Consider the following 18,606-nt stretch of genomic DNA (forward strand, 5'->3'; position numbering starts at 1 on the left):
TTATTTTTACACAAAGTGATATCCTAGTAAGTGAAAATATCTTAAATCATATTTATATTTTCTTATATAAGATTACATCAAACCAAATGTAAGATAATTAAGCCTACCTTAAACTAAATGAAGCAATCTAATTCTAAGGAGAAATTTATTGTAAAAAGGATTTTTTTTTTTTTTTGCCAAGTAAACAATAAATTTACTAGAAATCTAGAAATAGGCTTAATCCACTTATTGTTATCTATTTTATGAGATTTTAGATAAATTTGACAGTATTTAAGATACACTATATACACAAAAGTATTAATCCAAATCTGTTTATTAAATGTACTGTAGGCGTTGTAATCAGGCCTCGTATCCCCAGTGAAGGGCGATCTCAACGCTTCAGCATACCAAGACATATTGGACAATGCAACAGTTTGGGGTAGACTCTTTTCTATTCCAACATGACTGTGCCCCAGTGCACAAAGCAGGACTATAAAGACATAAGTGATGGGTCCTTCTTGAACGATTTATTAATTTTGAATGAATCTTAGGAGTTACTCAGGAAGAACGAGTTGTCTGGGAATGTCTCCCATGTGGAATATCGTAGGTTCTGTACAGGAATTAGTTCGTCTGTTTTCCAAGTCATTCGTTCATCACTTGCAGCCCCATAAGCTTCACCTGTGCATTCTACAGTAAGCTGGAAAGAGAGTTGATTCATTCATCCCTCAAGTCATTCGAGTCATTATTGAAGACTTAAGACACAGGTAATTAATAAAATAATCTTTTCATTTTCTTATAACATTATATTTTGTTTTATTTTTTGTGTGATCAATGTTTGCCTAAGCAGCAGATCTTAGGGAAGTAACAAGTAACATTTTTTATAATTTTCTTAAAACGAACAAAATAAATGAAATGATTTGAAAAAAAGATTCATTTTGCTGAACAAGACTCAAAGATCGGAGTCGGTAAATTGGTTCTCTGGGACGAACTGGAACAGAGATGGCGAGCCAGGCTTTTTCATCCAACATCAGTGCCTGACCTCATGAACGCTATACAGATCGAATGGGCACAAATTCCCACAGAAACACTCCACTTACATCTACAGTAAGTATCTTACATCTAATCAAATTATATATTTATATAAAACAAATTAAATATAATATTATTAATCCTACAAGGCAAAAACACAGTATTGGTGATGATTTTATTTATTTATTGTTATACATATAACACAGAAAATGTTTGGCCAAAGAAGCTACTTCTGATGTTTATGCAACATGGAAGTGACCAATCTCGCTTCCCTAAAATTTCAAGTTGCTAACTTCAGCCGTTTTGGAGCGATGATTTTATACTGTATGTGCCCCAAAAATGGCCATTTTGAGCGTAATACTGTCTCGCTTCCAACAATAATCATTTAAATTGAAGATTATTCATGTTTATTTATGAGTATTGATAATAAAATAGTTGTAAGCTTCTAGAAGATTATGACCTGTAAAACTGTTGCTAAATTAAAGCATTCTGTGAAAAATTAAGCACTTTTTCCCCACTTTTCCAAATCTTTAGCTCTAAAATTATTATTATTTATTATTTAGCGTTAATAACAATTTTGTATTTTAAAATAATACACTTTTTCAGGTCTATGTCTTTTAATGTGAAATCTAAATTGACCAAGTTTCATCTAAATGATAATTAAGATCACTAGATGATTTCAATTCAAAAAAGTTATGGTCGCTAAAACAGGAATGGACTAAATACTTTTGTTGTAATATATTTTAAGGAATTTTAGATACATTTACTGTAAGTTGAAACTAGATTTTAAATACAGGTGCATCTCAATAAATTAGAATATCTTCTAAAAGTTGATATATTTCCGTAATTTAATTCAAAAAGCGAAACATATTATATAGATTCACTACACATATACTGATATTTTATGTTTATTTCTTCTGATTTTAATGATAATGAAAACCAAAATTCCAGTATCTCAGAAAATTAGCATATTGGAGACTCATGGTGTCGCACTCTGCTTATTACCCCAAACTCACAATCAGATTATTAACTCAAAACACCAGCAAAGGTTACCTGAGCCTTTAAATAGTCTCTCAGTCTGGCTCAGTGGTTCCACAAAAGGTCATTGCTAAAGAAGCTGACTGTTTTGTATCTAAGCACATTAATGGAAAGTTGAATGGAAAAAAATGTGGTAGAAAAAGGTGCACAAGCAACAGGGATAACCGCCATGAGAGGATTGGGAAACGAATCTCATTTAATTATTGGGGGGAGATTTACAAGGAGGGAACAGCAGCTGGAGTCAGTGCTTCAAGAGCCACCACGCACAGACGTATCCAGGACATGGGCTACAACTGTCGCATTCCTTGTGTCAACCCACTCTTGAACCAGAGACAACGTCAGAGGTGTCTTACCTGAGCTAAGGACAAAAAGGACTGGACTGTTGCTCAGTAGGACAAAGTCGTCTTTTCAGATGAAAGTAAATTTGGAATTTAATTTGGAAATCAAGCTCTGTGTGTCTGGATGAAGAAAGGAGAGGCACAGAAGCCAAGTTGCTTGAAGTCCAGTGTAAGGTTTGTCAGTCGTGGTTTGGGAAGCCACGTCATCCGCCGGTGTTAAACCCACTGTGATTCATCAAAGGTCATAGGTCAGCGCAGCCGACTACCAGAAAGTTTTAGAGCACTTCATGCTTCACTCTGCTGACCAGCTTTATGGACATGCTGATTTCATTTTCCAGCAGGACTTGGCACCTGCCCACACTGCCAAAAGTACTAAGTACCATGGTGTCCCTTGGCTTAATTAGCCACCAAACTCACCCGAGCTAAACCCCATAGACAATCTGATCCGTGATAGAGTTAATCAGATTGTCAATTGTGGACTGTGGAATGTTGGTCCACTCCTCTTCAATGGCTGTGCGAAGTTGTTGGATATTAGTGGGAACTGGTACACGCTGTCGTATACGCCGGTCAAGCACATCCCAAACATGCTCAACGGGTGACATGTCCGGTGAGTATGCTGGCCATGCAAGAACTGGGACATTTTCAGCTTTCAAGAAAGGGAAGACTAATAAATGTTCATCTTGTTATAATGAGAGTGTGAGCATGAGCCTTATTGAAAACACGTAAGAAAGTAATCCATCAGTCATCAACCAGTAGCATTTAGAGGTATGTAGAAGCTACACCTGGTGTTGTTCTGGTTGAGGGAACAAATGTCATACAGGAAGAAACCATCAGATAACAAAAACAGTTCCATAACTGCAAGAGCAAAGAATCCTTTGTTCAGATGGCTGAGGTCCTGGTCTTGGTCCAGCATGGCTTCTGTAGGAGGTCAGGAAGCTCAGTTTGGATGATGTATTTAGCTGATTTCTTCACCCTTTGTGGAGCTTCCTGTCCTGCTTGGTGCTGTTCTTAAACCAGGGTGTGATGCTTCCCTTCAGGATGTCCACTACCAGCTCCTTTGCCTTGATGATGTTCAAGAGGAAGTTTTTCTCCTGGCATCAGTCCTCTAGGTGGGTGGTATCGTCGTTCTCAGAGATCAGAGATCAGCCCCCAGCACAACAGTGTCATCAGGCAAACATGACAAAGACAGCAAGGTTACTTAAAATGTTGACTCAACTTGATTCGTTGAAATCTGTTCCCTGAATGAAAGTTTGTCTTGTTAAAGAAGGACTTCTGATCTGTTACTTCATTACCCATCATGCCTTTATAAGCTAGACTCTTAAATTATTCTCACATCCTAAACCACTGAGACAAAACAAGCCTAAAAACTCTGCAGTGTTGCATTAGATGTTTATTTTTACAATGTGGAACAGATACATTTTTTTTTCCAAATAACATAAACCATTTTAATATTTGAACATGTTTTCATGGTGAAATTCTGGAGAACAAAGAGTGGAAGTTGTATGGATGTCTGTCCGGAGACGAACTAGGAAGTTCCAGCTTATTAATATCACATTAAAATTAGATCCCAGAGGAGACAGGAAGGTAGTAGCATAAAAGATTTAATACATTAATATCAGATACAAGAGAAGAGAAAGTTAATTCGTTTTATATTAAAACAACTCTAACAAAGAGTCTGGGCATTTACAGCAGCTAACCTGTAAGGACTTATCTACACAGGAAGTGCATTTAAAGGCTACTGTTTCTGTTGTAAACACAGAAAAATCGTTTAAGCTGGGTTTTAGCAGACAGACGATGTTTTGAGACGTGTACAAATCTGAAGCATAAAATGACGATGATTTGAATCTGATTCATAACAGAAGTCAACAATTTTATCATGAATATCATTTAGTTACTGTAGGTAAAATCTACTGTACATCTGCACAAGGAAGGAGCTATCCAGGAGCCCAGCTTAAACTTTAATAGGGACATTATCTTCTTTGTCTTCTTGATAAACCAAGTAAACATTATCACCACAGACACTGTTGTATTTTAAACAGTAAAATATAAAAAGTTCTAAATGTGTAACGCTCAGCTAAAATATATTTAACTATTGTTACAAAAACTGCCAGGTCTTTATCTCCGTGTCCATGTGCTTTAAAAACCAGTGAACAAAAATGACACAAACAAGACCAAGTTAACCAAAGTGTATTATACAAAGAATAAAACAAAAAGGAGTGTGTGTGAATGTGTTTAATGTCCAAAGTCCAGGTTATTGCATCAATGTGTGAAGGAGATGGATCGGTCTCAACGGAAATGATGGAACAATCCTGGGAGGGCGATGTCGGAGTGAGAGAACTGTAGCGAAGCAGACCAGTCGGTGTTAATCCTGAAAGCCCGCAGGAAACAGCCCTCGTTGATCTCTCGGTAAACTCTGTGAATAACATGTAAACAGCGCACTGAAACTCCTAACTCCCTCGTCGAGTGCTTTGCCGGGCCGGCTTTTATTATAGGTGTGATGGCTCAGTGCTAATCACTAGGCCACCGTGCTGCCTTTAAACTTTTAGCCTTCTAATCAACATTTAATATCATTACTTTGATGATTATGATTATTGAGGATATCAAAGCAAATTTAAATTTTAATTTTATTTGTCACATACACAGTCATACACAGTACGAAATGTAGTGAAATGCTTATACGACTGCCAGTGACCTTAAAAAGAGAATTAAAGTTTACAATAAGAAATAAATATGAATAAAAGAAATACGATAGAAAAATTAAATAGAAAAATTTAATTAAACTAGGAAAAATAAAACTAAAACTAAAAATAGAAATATGATATACATAAAAATAGAAATATACTGTACAAATTTAAATATACTGTACTGGGTGTGCAAATATGCATAGAACAAAGTGTCTTTGTGCAAAGGTTATTAAAGTGTCTTTGTGCAATGGTCCAGGATGTAAACATACAACATGTAGTGTCTATATGAAGGAAGGTGTGCGTGGAATTGTCCATAGTGTCCATGGATGTAAAAAGATTGATTGATTGATCAATTTTGAAAATTGCCTAATCAAATTGCCTGCTTCGATCAAAGGATGCAGGCTGCTTGTCAGTACCGCATATTATGAAAAATACAGCTGGGGGCGGAGCTTTTTCTTACAAAGCCCCAAAGTTATGGAATAGTCTTCCAAATAGTGTTCGGGACTCAGACACAGTCTCAATAGGCTAAAAACCTATTTATTAAGCCAAGCATTTTTATAAATAGATTAGCCTTAGGTAAAGGAGCAGATCTGGGGGACTCATGGACGTAGAGTATTATGGTGAACTGGTATGTTTGGAAGCTGTCTTCCTCACTCTCATTGATCACTCAGGTTTGTTGACGGTGAGGTGATTGTTTGCTTTACATCTCAGTTCCCCCTCATGTTTGTGTTTCCTTCTGGCTCTCCCTTTTAGTTATGATGTCATAGTTAGTCCTGCCGGAGTCTCTGCTTGCACTCTACAGTTAATATACATTCACATTATACATTGTGTGACTGTGACCATACCTAACTGCCATCTCTCCTCTTCTTCTCTTTCCCCCCCTCTTTCTCTTTCCTCTCTCCTCCTGTCTCCCCCTTTCACTCTTTCTCTCTCTCTCTGTCGAGCTACACATGTCGTTCCCGAGCTGCCAGTGATCCAGACTCCCTCTGCCCTCCGGACCTGTCTGACCCATCCTGGTGCCCCGCTTCTGGCTGAAGATCTCGTCACATGGATGCCCCGTGTGTCTCTCTGGGATGCGTCTGGTGTCTGGGAATGATTCTCTCTACCTAGAAAATGGTTCTGGCCTTGACTGGTGTTGGCAACTGTTTCTCTGGGGACTTGACAGTTCGATAGTTCATGACTGGAACTTCTTACAAGTCTACCTGGGTCTTCAATAACTACCTGGACTCCATATTAACATCAATTAACATCAGCTGTTATAGCTGAACTGCCTCCCACCCTACACACTGTATAAATGCAGATCATTTACTGCTTTCTGTTTCACCCAGATGAGGATGGGTTCCCTGTTGAGTCTGGTTCCTCTCAAGGTTTCTTCCTATTACCATCTCAGGGAGTTTTTTCTTGCCACTGTCGCCCTCGGCTTGCTCACCAGGGACAAACTGACCATTTTGATTCATACAAATTCACATTTCATACAAACTTAAATAATTCTTTTGACTGTGTAAAGCTGCTTTGCGGCAATGAAAATTGCTAAAAGCGCTATACAAATAAATTGAATTGAATTGAATTGAATTGAATTGAAAAGGCTTACCGCCTGGATGTTCTACTAGGTAAATAAATAATCTCCAGTTACTCCAAAAATGCAACAACCAGAGTCAGAACCAGAAGCTACAAGCACATTAACCCTGTCTGATCCACATTTCACACTGATTTTAAAATACTATGCCCACTTCAATCAAATGCTGCTACTTGTTGGTACCTTACAGTATATTATAAAAGCACAGTCTCAGTGTTAAAGTCTAGGCTGAAGACCTTTTTATTTAGCCTATGAAAGAACAGTTTTGTATTAGATCTTATGGTAATGTACAGTATTATAATGAACTGGTATGTTTAGATGCTGTTTCCCTACTCTCACTAACCACTCAGTGACTGTGCCGACTACACTTGGTGTCGTGACTGGTTGTTTTACATCCCAGTTCCCCCTCATGTCTGTGTTTCTGGCTCCTCCCTTTTAGTTATGCTGTCATGGATATGAGTCCCTGTTTGCACTCTCCACTAAATATACATTTAATAGATTATGTGACTATTAAATCCCGATCCCTTGGTTAGAGCTCTTGTTGCATTGAAGCTGACTCAGCATGGCCCAGTATGGTCTGCTTGGGATGCCTGTAGTGACTGAGGACAGTTGCACTTGTTGACCATAATAATGACCATGGACTCAGTTGATGTAGGCAGATTTTCTATGGTGGGTTGTGACTGCATTCACTCAATAGTTTAGGACTGAAATTCCCATGAACAGTTTTGTACCTCGGCCTCAACGAAACAAGAGTGAAAGTGGACTTAGTCCACAAAAAAAGTATAAAAACTTAAACACCTTTCCTGTTATCCTGAAGTTTCAACCTCTTTGCACATAGGGATTTATTTATTTATCTGATATCACACACATAAGGACAGGTTCTCTGCTGAGTCCAGTTCCCCTCAAGGTTTGTTCTTCTTATCGTCTCAGTGAGTTTTCTTTGCCGCAGTCACCCTCGGCATACTTATCAAGGACAGACTAAAATATATAATTTATAATTCTTTCTAATTTTTTATTGTGTAAAGCAGCTTTGTGACAATGACCATTGTTAAAAGCACTTTACAAATAAAACACTTTTCAATTGATACACAGATACACGCTGTGTCAATATGCTTGTATTCAGGCACTTTATGTAGTCAAGAGTTATTGTATAATTTATAAAATCTATAATATAATGTAATAAACACTCTGTAGACTTATACAGCATGGTCTTGGAGTGTTGCAGGACATATTTTTGTCAAGTGACAGAAGCTGAAAAATAACAAAGAGAACAAAGCCAAGTGTGTCACATCTGTACCACCACGGTCCGGGGAAATAAGATCTGGGTCTCCGGAATATTGAGCCGCAGCTTTGTCCCCCCCTAGTGTGGTAAAGTGGTAGGTCTCCCCATCAATAATAATGTGCACCTGTGTCTCTCCCCTGTGTGTCTCTATTTAAGCCAGTCGAACCCGTATAGGCTTGTCCATTCCCTATTGGTGTCACTTGTTTGTTTTATGTCTTCTAAGTCTAGCTGTGTATGCATGTCTCCTCCTTAGGACTGATCGGAGTCTGCAGGGTTGGGGTAAGGCCTGTCAAAAGACAGGCAGTTCTGAGCAAGATCAGGCTGAGACGCCAGCGACGTTCGTATTACACTGCTTGTGACTTCTGTTATGCTTTATCTCCTGTGTATATGCTATATATCTCCTGTGCCTGTGTGTGTGTGAGTCCGCCTGCAGACCCAGCCTGAGGAGGTTGACCGGGAGCAAGTTTTGTTTGGTTTCGTTTGAGTTTTGTTTGTTATATGTTTAAAGTATTCTGCTCAGAAAGTCCCCTAAAGGGAAAAAAGAAAAGAAAATAAAGACTGACACCATGTTTTCACTAAAATACCTGCGTTTGCGTCCTTTGAATACTCGTAGAAACATGACAAAGTGTTCACAGGCTTAAGAGCAAAAAGGAGACAAAATGTGAGGAAGGACTACAAGATCTCTGATATGGCACATGCAGACACACTGGAAATATACAGTTAGGCCCAAAAATAATTGCACAGTGACAAGTTTTGTTATTTTAGCTGTTTTACGAAAAAATATTCAGGATACAATTATATAATCAACATGGGCTTAAAGTGCAGACTCTCAGCTGTAATTTGAGAGTATTCACATCCAAATTGGAGCAAGAGTGTAGGAAATACAGCTCTTTTAGACATGGCACGTCTTTTTCAAGGGACCTAAAGTAATTGGACAATTGATTCAGAAGGCTGAACCTGTCATTAATTAAGCAGTTAAAAGGTCTGGAGTTGATTCCAGGTGTAGCGTTTGCATTTGGAAGCTATGAACACACAACATGCGGTCAAAGGAGCTCTCATAGGAAGTGAAACAGACTATCCTGAGGCTGAAAAAAAAAGAAAAAGAGAGATAGCAGAAATGTTAGGAGTGGCGAAATCAACAGTTTGGTACATTCTGAGAAAAATAGAGTGCACTGGTGAGCTTGAGAACTCAAAAAGGCCTACACGTCCACGGAAGACAACAGTGGTACTGTAGATGATCGCAGAATCCTTTCCATGGTGAAGAAAGACCACTTCATAACATTAATGTTGATTGACTGTATGTGAAATCCTGGTTTACTTATGATTTTCAGCTTATCAGAAACATTCAGAAGTACAACTCTGAAATAGCAAAAACTTTACTAAACAAATTTCAAGGTCACCTATGGTACTCATCAGAGGAATAAGTGGCGCTGGCATTTTTTGACATTGGCATTAATGTTGACACCAATTGCAAGATAGTAAGATTCTAGAGGTCTCCTGGATTGGGGAATCCATAAAAAATAACACAATTGACTCTGCGCTGATCCAGTCTAAAGAACTACAGGACTTTGTCACCTGCAAGACTAAGTGTTTTTTTGACATCTCGGCTTCATTACTAAATATCCGTCAAGCATGCAGGGATGACGGCGACTTATTCAGAACTGTCAATACTACTGTGTGCAGTTTAAGTATTGTAAATGACATTAAAAAGCTTCACACTAACAACGAAAAATAAGAAACAGACGAAGAAACGTTTTTGTTACTTGAAGTAACAAAAACTGACAAAATTATTTCTAGGCTTAGAAAATAATAAACCTTTAAACAAGTATGCATATTGAAACTGCTTCTACTAACAACTAAAAACTTTTAAATAAATGTAATATTGCAAAAGCTGTGACAGCTGTGTGCTACTTGATGTAACAAATCTCCACTGCTACTAGTAATAGAAATATTACAAAGTTCCTACAATTTTAGCCACCTCTAAATATGCACTACATTTCACCATAAATTCACAGATTTATTTTTATATTGTCAGAAATCAGACCAGAGGGTCTCTTGATAGAATCCTAGAAAAAGAAAAAATACATATACTTATGCATCACCCTAAAACCCTAAAATAAATTATACTGTATTTATATTTACATTGCCTCTTACATCATATTTATATGAGTATATAGCTGGATTTTTGCATTTAGATCTAAGACTCTTTCAGTTGTCAGAAATCAACAAAATGCACAGCACCTGATATGTTTCTAAATTTCTACATGTGAAGAAAAAATGCTTTTATCATATCTAAAAGCTAAAACTTACACTTTTGTTGATATTGAATTTTTTTTTATTCTGTTTTTATTGTGATATCTTCAGTACTCAGGCTGGACCTTCGTCCCTATGACAACATGACAGCCATCTGATGTGCTCAAGCTGTTGTACAAAATAAGTATGACATTGCTTAATAAGAAACAGCATTGTATAGTAAAATGGTACATAAAATTTTATTTACTTAGTCTACTCACAGTATAGTGTATTTCAGTACATTACAGTATAGTGCATTATAGTATAATGTGGCATAGTGCAATAAATTACAGTACAGTACATTATAGTGCAGTAAAGTATCCCTCATACATCACTGCTGAGTTGCTGTTCATTGTCTCTTGCAACTTCAGTCAAGTCCAGTTAAACCTTGGATCGCGAGCATAATTGGTTCCCGAAGTCTGCTTGTGTATCAAAACCCATAAGAAATAATGCAAAAGTCATATACAAATAATTAATACATAATATAAAGTAAAATTAAAACAAATTAAAATGCATTTACCTTTGAAAGGAATCGTGGGTGTAGTGATTGAGACCAGACAGAGGAGAGGAGGGAGGGAGTGCTGTTGTATAGTATAACTTTTACACACACGTACAAACACCAGTTAACAGAGAGAGACTCTCACTTACACTAGTGCACTAGTGCGCGTGCACCCACCCACACACACACACACACACACACAGACGCCAGCATTTAGACAGAGAGGAGGAGGAAGGGGGCTGCTGTGTAGGATGACTTTTACACACACGCATGCGTGCGCAAACACAACAGTTTATTGATACTTTCTCACACAAACGTGGAACACACACACACACACATACAAAAACAAAATAAAAAATGCTTTACATGTGAACACACATGATCACAGTGTTATAGTAACCCGTGCACGAGCGCACGGAGGTTGACTATACAGTAGGTAGTCAAGCGAGATGTCTATTACCGCCGTGGTTACCGCTGCCGTCAAAAAGACAGCAGCCAAAATAAATCAGTCACATTTCATGTTAATCATGAGATGACCGCCACGTGGCACAAGGGGACATGTTCATTCAATGCAGTTTTCAAATATGATTAGAGCTTAAGTCATAAAAAGTAAAAAAAAAAAAAAAGTTGTATCAAAGAAATACTACAAACATTAAAGATCTGAACCAAACCTATTGACATTTACTGTATAATAATGAGTTTAAAAACAATTGGGTAAATGATTGTTTAAACAGACGATCAAGTTCAAGTTACTATCTAAATATTACCTACTATCTAAATACTACTACCTCTGTTTGTACCGGTTCATTGTTATTATTAAAAAAAATACATTTAAATACTTTAACCTTTAAATATAGAAATAACTGGTAAAATAGACTTTCAGAACAGAACAACTCAATAAAATACACTTTAAATAATGCTGGGTTTTTTCTGTAAACACCTGGTTAGGTTATTTAAAATGTTTTATTATTTATTCTCTGGTTTATTCAAATGGCCTGCAAAATGTTTAAATATTATTGTAAATGTAGTTTTAAGAGTTAGTTTTATGTGTGTACAATTTAAAAGTGGTTATAAAAGATAATATCTACAGTGCAACCTCGGATTGTGAGTAATGCGGTTTGCAAGTGTTCTGGAAGACAAGCAAAGATTTTTTATAAATTTTAACTTGGAAAAAGTCTTAGTTCATGAGTATCGAGTATTATGTAACATGCATGTGCTTCTTGTTTTGACATCGAGCGTCATGTATTCCATCTGAGCCAATGGTTTTTCTCTCTCTCTTGCGCTGCAGAATTGTGGGTAATCGTCTCCCCTGCTGGGTCTTAGTGTGCAAGATATCTTACAGAGATAACCAACATCCCTGCACGTGTGTACTGTTAACTATAACACTGTGACCACATGTGAGTGTAAAACATATTTTATTTTGTGTTTTTATGCGTGTGTGTACAACGCGCGTGTACTGTTTATTATAAAACACGTGTGTGTGCGCATGTAAAGCAAAAGAAAGTCTTGTTAGAGAGGTTAATGATCCATTTTCTCCATCTGTGTCAGCATGCAGTTTGTGCGCGTTCGTCATTGGACAGACACACACCTCCTCCTCTCGCCTTGTGTCATTGGACACACACACACACACACACCCCTTCTCCTCTCGCCTTTACACACACACACACACACTCTTTTTCTCTGCTCTACACAGAAACACTGCTCTGTCGCGATTCTTTTCAAAGGTAAAGTGCAGGTTAATTTGTAATATTTTTACTTTACCGCAGTTATTCCATTAGTGTGACGCTCAATCGAGTGTCATTAGAGATTTCTTGTTTATTTTTCCGATAAAACAGTGTTTCTGTTAGTGTGTGTGATGCAGGATTATTATTTATAATGTAAATAAAATGATTTTTAAACGTGGGCTATTATTGTTTACTTACAATCTTTGTTTATTTAATTTAAATTAGATTTGGGCTCCAGGATTTTGATAGGATCTGCATCGTGATCCTATTCTTTAATTTCCTACGCACAAAGTTTTCCAGAGCGCACCAGCAGAAGTAGACTAATGATTATGAATCCGTCAGAAAAAACAGCAAGGAGACTGACTGTGACCATTTTAATAATTCATTGATAAAATAGTGATTTCTTTGGTTTTGCCTGTAGCGATGAAAGTAATTATGTCATCACGTTGTCTCTGCAGCAGTGGATGCACCAATAATTCACGTTTCATACGAATTACATAATATGGAATTTGTTTTGCATTATTTTATATTAAAGACATTTCGCTTTCTACAAGTACTGTAATTATTTTTCACGTCTGTTAAAGTTCACCCGAAACCGATATAGAATAGCACTCCCTGTTTGGTTTCATTATTTAACAAAATCATAACGTTTTGTTGTCATTGTACGTGTCCTTAAATAAAAGTAGTCTTATAAAGGCTATGTAGCTTATATAGTTTAATTATATAGTTTTTGCACATTAATCTGACAATAACTGTGACACATTCACTTTTTCAAGTATACATTTACTTTGCTTAATTTCAATGGAACTAAGAAACGCCTATATTTAATTTAAATTTTAAATTTGTACTGTAAGTTTAGTACTGTGATTGTAAAAACGTAGCTTTTATAATTACACATGATAAAATCTAATGGCCCACTGTGTTAACATTTTCTTTGCTTAAATTTATCCTAATAAAATTTAATCTAATTTATATTCTAAATTTGTACTGTAATTTTAGCTTTTGTTTAAAATTCGTTTAACTACAATGTTTTACTTGATTTTATACGCTACTTGCAGCTCTAAAGAAGCTGCGGCTCATTAATCCTTGAGAGAATGAACTCAGGCCTGAGGCGTCAAACCCAAATGCTGCCGCGGCGGTAAAACCATTATTCCGGTTGAGTACCATCTGCACGATTAACGCACGCGCACTGAGAACGAGCATGTGAGACGATTACCCACAATACTGCTCATATTTTTTAGACCTCGCTTGCTTACTGAGTTAAAAAATTTTTGCTCGGCTTGCGAAATACTCACGGACCAAGGTACTCGCAATCCAAGGTTCCACTCTAAAAGTTTACATAAAGATTAATAAAAATATAGATATGAAGATTACTACCTCCCCAGTAATGAGACACTTTAACAGCTCTGCTCTGCTCGTTGTTATGGCAACAGTTAGGCAAAGGACTTTAGAACCCCACAGAATTTAAGTTCTGGTTTAAATAGCTTTTTGCTGATGTCCACTAGAGGACAGCACCAATATTCATTTCACACACATTTCTTTACCCATACTGTAGTATTCTGGGAAAATGTTTCTAATCAACATTTAATATCATTTCTTTCTGCCACAAAATGAGTAAATAAAAAAAAACGGTTCAGTCCTCACTTTTCTGAGGCTTAGTCATTATGAACTTTTGTTAATCAGTGTTTATCTGTTCACTGATCAGTTGTGAGTTTAAATCATAGCACTGCCGAGCTGGCCACTGGGCCAGCAAATAACTACAGTACTGTGTCGCAGAGTTTAGTTAATCTGCTTAAGCATTAGTATCTGGCTGTAAATACGGTATTATATGAAGTATAGCAGCACAGTGTAGCGTAGCAGAGTGTAGTACAGTACAGTACAGTTCACCTCCACATAAACACACTAATCCTTGGGACAGAAATGCTCATGGACAGGTCCTGCACTGAGGATAGGCGCGGTGAGGAACGCACAACACTGACTGGCGAAGCGGTGCCAGGTCCACTGCACATCAGGGAGACCCCGGGGGTGCTGGGGAATCAGGCGTTACACTGTGATGGTCTCTTCAGCATCAGCTGCTTTCTTTTAAGCAATCTAAAACAAGCAACAATATAAAACTCACATATCACACCCATTATTAAACTGTAATGATATTCTACAGTACGATCATACAATAAAAATCAGTGCATTGTAATATTATTGCAGCAGAGTAAATACACAGATGTGTACTGATCCACTGAAACCCCCTGGATGAAAATCTCCTTCAGGTACAGAATCCAGTGTGTTAACAGGTTTTCCTCAAGTCATGCAGTGAGACAGAGTCATTATCCTTTAACACAGTTTCAGCAGCTCAGATCACTAATAAGAGAACTGCAAGACTCTACAGTAACAGGTCTGGATAATATTACAGATAGACTTTTTAACAGATGCTGCAGAAAATAATGTAATGTAAAAAATGAATAATAACCCCTGTGGTAATATTCAGATTATCTGTACAGTAGACAGGCCAAGCAACACAGGTTATGATTAATATTTTACACCCCACATTCATTGGAATTCAATGGCATAAAATAATCGCCTAATGAGGTTGAATCTAGTGTGTGTGTGTGTGTGTGTGTTTTCAGTCAGGACTTTGGATGATTTAATATATTAGTGTACCTTTAGGAATGTGATCAATACATCTCTCCCCTACATCCAGTTCTGTAGCAAAGTCTACTAAAAAACAAGATAAGACACACTGTCAGTGTTCAGTCTGTAACAGGGAAGAAGTTAAACTTTCATGATGGGATTAATACAGGAAAAAGCTGATGAGTGGAAAGTCCAGGACTAAAAGAAAAGAAAATAGTGTTTTTGTGAGTATTCACAAGTCCTGACACGTATCTTTCTTGTTACACAGTGAACTCACGACTCCAGACGTGCGTTGATTTCTCGGTCTCTCGTTTTATTTTTAACATCAAAGTACAACAGTTGTTGCAGTTTCTTGCATAAGTCCACTGTAGTCACGACAAGTCGTTTTGCTGTGTTCTGTAGCTTCGGTTGATCACAGTTACAACAACTTACTTTACTGTATACTTTAGCTCACAGTATCACGGTCAAAAGGCCCTTACAGTTGGTATCTTACTCACAAGCTCCTGAATAAAGTACGAGCAGCAGCAGAAAGGAAAGTAAAAGAGCACCGCATTCACATGGAGATATTAGTGTTCATGCTCTGGGCTCTGTAGACTTACAGAATAAAGCTTCAGCACTACACACACACACACACACACACACAGTTGACCTACTGTGACGTTCCATTGACTTTGCTTTTTTTAGTTCTGTGGAAAGAAAAAAAAAAACAAATACTGTACATGACATTATTGAAGTGGAAATGTTTCTCCTGAATGATTAGGTGACAGTCAGGATCCAGTATGGACTCAATTGGTGATTTTACTAAGCAGTCCACTGTGTTAAAAAAAACATTTGGTTTCTTAAAGGAAAATATGGTGGCCCTGAAGTGCAAAACAAATAACAAAACCCAAAACAAAATAACAAATTCAAAACCAAATTAACAAAACGAAAATCAAAATAACTAATATCTGACTGGCCGAGAAGTGCAATACAAATTAACAAAACGGAAAACAAATTAAAAACCAAATAACAAAACCCAAAACTATTTTTTTTGGAGGGGGGGAGTTTAGTTGTTTGGTTTTTGGTTTTGTTATTTTGTTTTCGGATTTGTTAATTTGGTTTTGAATTTGTTATTTTGTTTTGGGTTTTGTTAATTTGTTTTTCGTTTTGTTAATTTGTATTGCACTTCTCGGCCAGTCCGATACAAACCGGAAAAGGTAGGTATAGTTAGCGAATTAAATGCTTACCGCTGATTGGACGAGACATCTGTCACTCAAGATATACAGGAAGTAGTAACTTGTTTCTTTATCATTGTTTCTTGTGTATTCTGCTTCACTTTAAATTAACATTTTAAACACTTTTACATGGCCGTGAAGTGCAAAAAAATTAACAAAACTGACTTCAGGGCCACCGTAAGTTCGCCATATTTGAAACCACAATAATGTTTGCACGTTCATACAGACACAAATCTACCGCTACTACAGTACTTCCTGTATATCTTGAGTGACAGATGTCTTGTCCAATCAGCGGTAAGCATTTCATTCGCAAACTATACCTACCTTTTCCGGTTTGTATCTGACTGGCCGAGAAGTGCAATACAAATTAACAAAACAGAAAACAAATTAACAAATTCAAAACCAAATTAACAAATCCGAAAACAAAATAACAAAACCAAAAACAAAACAACCCCCCCCCCCCCCCCCCCACCAAAAAAATAGTTTTGGTTTTGTTATTTGGTTTTTAATTAGTTATTTTGTTTTCCGTTTTGTTAATTTGTATTGCACTTCTCGGCCAGTCAAATATTAGTTATTTTGATTTTCGTTTTGTTAATTTGGTTTTGAATTTGTTATTTTGTTTTGTGTTTGGTTATTTTGTTTTCAGTTTTGTTAATTTGTTTTGCACTTCAGGGCCACCGTAGGAAACAGCTCCACAGACACAAGGTGTAAATTATTTTACTGTTCACTCGATTTGGATGTAAATTCTCTAAAATTAATTATAATTTAATTTAAAACCCATAGATTAGAAATTAGCACTGTCGCCTTGCACCTTCAGGGTCCAGTTTCGATTCCCGTCTCTGTGTGCATAGAGCTTGCATGTTTTCCCCGCGCTTGGTGGGTTTCCTCCCACAGTCCAAAGATATGCAGGTTAGGCTAATTGGCGTTCCCAAATTGACTGTAGTGTGTGAATGAGTGTGTGAGTGTGTGTATGTGTGTAAATGAGTGTGTATGTGTGTAAGTGTGTGAATAAGTGTGTATGTGTGTGAGTGTGTGTATGTGTGCCCTGCAAGCATCCTGGGATGGGGTCCAGGTCCCTGCGACCCTGAATACAGGATACAGCGGTATAGACGAGATGAGATTGGAAATAAAATAAAAATAATAAAATACTTTATTCATATCTAGACATTTAAGTAGCTGACAGTAAATAATTTTGGAGATTATCCAGGTGACCTGTCAGTAACTTTAATACTGTTCCTTCTTCATACCTTCATCTTTCAGAAATTCACAGTCAGACTCTAAACTGATTGATGTAGAAGCCTGAGGTTTACACACCTGACAGATATTACACTGTATTTTTTACTTTTAAATTGTTTTTACTTGTTTTATTCCAGATGTACTGAGATGTATTTGAAGTCGCTGTAAACAGCAGGTGAGTTCCGTATTAATGTACCATTTTTTAAAACCAAAAAATTGAGAAAGGGTTAAACATGTTGAGGGTCAGTGATGCACCCGCTGAGAAACCTGAAAGAGCACTGGTTATAGGAGACTCTATACTGAGACATGTGACATTAGCCTTTAGGGGCGCCAGCGGCAGTGGTTAGGTGTCCCGGGAGGCAAAGCACCGGACAATCTTAGGGCTCTAGGACAGCACAGGTTCTCTAAGATAGACCACCTTTACAGAGGTGTTTAAATTAGCGAAGCCGATGTCCGATGAAGTAGTATGCTCTGGTCCCATCCCAATGAGACTTGGTGACATAACTTACAGCAGGTTATGGTCGCTGAACCGCTGGATGTCCAGGTGGTGCTCCGAAAATAACGTGGGCTTCATAGACAATTGGAAGACCTTTGAGGGCAAAGCTGGCCTGTTAGGGCGGGACGGTGTCCATCTCACTCGGGAAGGTGCTGCTCTCATTTCTTGTAGTATAGCTCATAGTCTCAGAAGAGGCCTAGTTAATCGGTGACAATCCAGAGCCCAGACCAGGGAGCAGACAGACAGGCTAAACCAACCGTCTGCTAGCTGCATAGAGTCGTCACTCAGGGTTCACTGTATTGAGACTGTGTCTGTTCCCCGAGCTAATCACAAATGTAGAAAGACTCAGAAAGTCTGTTTTAGTAATTTAATTAACATAGATACCACAAACTCAGATCACACTAAATGTGCAGCCGGCACCTCTGATCTGAAGCTAGGACTGTTAAATATTAGATCTCTCACATCTAAAGCAGTTATAGTTAATGAAACTATCACGGATCAGGAGTTTGATATACTCTGTTGTAGGAGCCATGTTTTCATTTAAGTTTCCTCCCAACCACTAGAGGGCGGTGTTTCATAGTTTGGGTGTTTTGC

This window comes from Clarias gariepinus, chromosome 6, assembly GCF_024256425.1.
Source record: "Clarias gariepinus isolate MV-2021 ecotype Netherlands chromosome 6, CGAR_prim_01v2, whole genome shotgun sequence".
In the NCBI taxonomy this organism is placed as follows: domain Eukaryota; kingdom Metazoa; phylum Chordata; class Actinopteri; order Siluriformes; family Clariidae; genus Clarias; species Clarias gariepinus.